This window comes from Chaetura pelagica, unplaced genomic scaffold (genome assembly GCF_000747805.2).
Source record: "Chaetura pelagica isolate M959 unplaced genomic scaffold, ChaPel_1.0 scaffold356, whole genome shotgun sequence".
Taxonomy (NCBI): Eukaryota; Metazoa; Chordata; class Aves; order Apodiformes; family Apodidae; genus Chaetura; species Chaetura pelagica.
In genome coordinates, this window is record NW_009953964.1 from 5,931,875 (window position 1) to 5,935,808 (window position 3,934).

Genomic DNA, 3,934 nt, shown 5'->3' on the forward strand with positions numbered 1-3,934 from the left:
GGCAGCATCCTTATGTCTCTGGGGGCAGGGAGGGAGGGAATGTTCAGCATCTGAAGCAGTTCAGGGAAGACCCTAGTACCATTACCAAGTGGACTTACTGCTGAGGAATGAGTATGTTCAGTGGTATTTACTCTGTAGATAAAAAGGGCTGTCTCATAAACGCAGACAGATGTATTGGTGATCACTGTAGCCTGCAGGCACACTGTGGCCTGAGATGGTGGTAGATTTCAGAAGACAGGCTAAGAAAACGTGAGCTTTCTGTGCCTTGGACAGATGGTCTTGTAAGACCTACATTACTGCTGAATCTGAGGATGACTTGGTGATTTTTGCTTTTTATATCCTGCACTGAAACAGTGTTCTTCCAGGATGTGAGAAAACAGTATCTGGAGGTTTGTTGCAAGGAGGACTAAACTTCCCTATCTGTGTTCACGTAAGGTCTAACTGCTCGTTTCCCAGAATAGCAATAGTAACATTTACTATCATAGTCTGTGCAACCTGAAATTTGAAAGAGCAAAGGTAAAGTTTTACTGTCTCTGATTAGGAAACAAAGGATGTCATCATTAAATACCAGGAACTTGCACATTTGTGTGGAAAATGAAACCAAAGAAACCGAAGTCCTTGCCTGTCTTTTGCTGTATCTAGTTGGCTACAAGTGGAAACAAGGCTGTTTAATTCTGGTGTTATTTTTCAGCAACCATTTCGGCTATTTGAGTTCCCCCGTAGTTTTAGTTCAGATTGGCAATCCCTATTTAAATACTGTAACACAAATTTCTTCTTGGCCAAGGGTTTTCAGTCTCACTCATTTGGGTTTTGTTTATAAAATCTGTGGATCTTCTCAGTGAGTTGAACATCTCTCAAGGGGAGGCTCAGGCTTTTATGTAACAAACTTAGTTTATAGTCTGCTAAATATTTTTATGTGCAGCATGGAGAAATGGGAAAATATGCCTCTCCTTATGACTGGTGTGGATGAAATGATTCCCACGTGTATGGTTTGTAAAGCAAGCTGAGATATGCAGGTTCATTAATATGAAATGCAGGTGTGTTAAAATGGCAGCTGGCCATTTTTATCTCTCTGCCTCACTGTGTTGTTGCTTACATAATTAACTGTGAAATCCATTGTAAATTACGAAATGTTACAAGGAAGCAAAAACTAAAGGCATAATGCATTGCTTCAGTTTACCAGAAGTGGTGAGTTTTGTTTTTTATAATGATTCCTAGTTATACTAATAAATGGTCCCTAGCGTACTCTGTAAAGTAACCACATTCTAATAAAATACCTCACTCCAGTGACTCTTATTAAATATTCTGTGAAAACAAAGGAGATACAGTAATTGTTTGTGGTACTGCTGAGAGTATAATTAACAAAGTTTGACTGTAGCTGTTGTCAGAATTAACATACTTTCCATGGAAAAATCCCTGCTAGCAGTGTTAGGATTCCTATTTCAGATGTATTCACAATTTGCAGTTTATCAAGGTAATGTAATACTTAATAAGCAATCTGCTTTGCCTGAATTATGTTGAATCATGTGAGTACTTTATTTAATTCCATTTCAAAGAATCCTTATAGAAAAACAAATCCCCAACAGCAGGAGTTTGCTTTTTTGCAGGGAATCACTAGACAAACACTCCATGTATATGCAGCAATGTCCTACTGGCTCCTTCCTTCCTCCTCCTTGGCATAAGCTGCAGGCTTTCTACCACCAAAACCTACCTTATTTTAAAATAATATTCAAGGTAAATAGATGATGATGCATACTTGGCCAAAGTAAATCTGAAGCAATAGAATTCAGGAAACAATGCAAGTTCTAAGCTGGAAAAGCTGACATTTTAATACAAAACAAATGGCACGATGAGGTGGTGCAGGCTGAAAGCTAGAGTCTGGTCTACTTTTAACTAGACAGTTGAAGATGTAGTGAAAATTGAGATTTTTTTTGAAGTGACAAATACAGAGGGAGTGGCTAGCAGGTAGTTGGTTCACACACGTGGAAAGGAGGAAGAGGAGCAGTGTACAGCTAGAATAGCTGAATTTTCCAGTCCTGTTGATTCCTCATAGATTTTAGGTGGCATTGTTTTTTTTTTTTGCCAATAGCAATAGATCCTAAAAGGGATTTGAGCTGAATTTGCCTTTGAAAACTTAAGTCCTAGCAATGTGCTATTGGGAAATGTGGAGAGAGTGTGCCACGCTAGGCACATGAATATGAGTAGGGTGGAGGCATATTCCAGAAATCCAGATGTTGAGCTACCAACTGACTTGGCAGCCCTGATGGGGCCGTGGGAAGGAAGCAGCCTGCCAGTTGGCAAAGGGAACTGCTCAGGAAGACCCAGCAGCAAGTGCTCAGGTGCGGGTTGAAGACACCCATGAAATGAACATGAGTGCTCTTCGGGTTTGTGTGTGTTCAGGGTTGTTTTGTGGTCTGGACTGAGTCTTATGTATTTCAGCCAAAGGGGTGCTTTCTTTACCAGGGCTTTGTGATCAATGGACATGATAAAGTTTGTACTCCAGGGCTAGTTTTTAAGGAAGCTATCCAAGTTGCCTCTCTGTGCTTATTATCCCCAAATTAAACTTGCTGACTGCTACCTTGTCAGGCCAATTTGTTAGCTGAGGTCTTTGCAGAGGAGGAGGGAGTCTCTGGTGTTTGGGGGTTGTTTAACTCAAGGCTACTGGCAGTGTTGCTGTATTGTACCTATGACCTCCTGGTCAGCCCGTACGCTTTGGACCCTGCAGTAGATGCCCTTTTATCATTGGGAAACAACAAATGACTCTGGCAAACAGTCAGACTAAGCCTCTGAAAATTTTCTTCAGCTGCATACACAGAATGCCTGCTTTTGACGGCGCTCAAAATACCTGGCAATCCTGGGATACTTGGCAGAAGATGCTGTGGGTTTGATCCGTGCCCGGAGCGTCCCGCGCTGGCTGGTTCGGTAGGTACTGCTGCCCCCTGGCGGGGCCCGGCTGCGCAGCACCCGGCCCGGGGGACACGGGGACAGCCCGCGGGGACTCTCCGCCTCCTCCCAGGCTGGGGAAAGGCTCCAGTTTGCTTCCTGGTCTTTTCAGACCCGTTTGCACAAATTGTCAGCGCCGTTCGTGTGACTGGAGCTGCTACAGCAATTTTAAAAAGCCTTCCTGTAGAATTTATTCTTCCCAGCTCAGCGAGGTGTGCTGAAAACTCTGGGAATACGGAGCAGTTTTTTCAGTGCCAAAGCAAAAAATAATAATAATAAAAAAAATCAATGGGACTTGTGCTCTTAAGTAATTTGAGAATTGTCACTTGTCAGCAGCTGTATCTCCCCAGGCTGCTGCAGTGGGGCATGTCCCTGTAGAGCACCTTCACGGGAAGGCCTCCTGACTGATGGGTGTCCTCTCGGCACCACCGCGTGCGTGGGCCCCTGCCTGAGGGGTAAAATGGCAGCAGGTGTTTAAGCTAGTGCTTCATCCATGTTGTTCACTCGGTGGCTGGAGCCGGTCACACGTGCGCTGGCAGGGCAGCCCTTTGGGGTACATTGGTGTGGGGATTCATGCCATCGGTGAAGGAACCGCAGCAAGGGGATGCCACTCGTCCCCAGCTCATCTGGCCAAAAGCAAGCAGGTGGAGCAGGTGACTCCTGGGTGTGTCTGTGAGAGAGGGCGAGCCGGGCATGGCAGAGGGGCCTGCTCCTGCTGGCACCAGGCTGGTTGTTCAGCTTCCTGCTCAGGAAGCAGCTATTTCTCCCCTTTTTGACGTCAAGCCAGGACACTGAAATGGGACGACCGCGCTTGGGTGTGACCAGGCAGCAGGGGGGCTCTGCAGGTCCCCCCATGTCGTGCCCGCTGGAAGGAAGGGCCCGCCGGGGCTGTGCCCCCAGCTCTCCCCCGCGCTGCCATCACGCCCCAGGCCGCAGCCAGGGCAGCCCGGGCCTGCAGCTGGTCTATGTCAACAGCTTTGGCTCCCGCCGC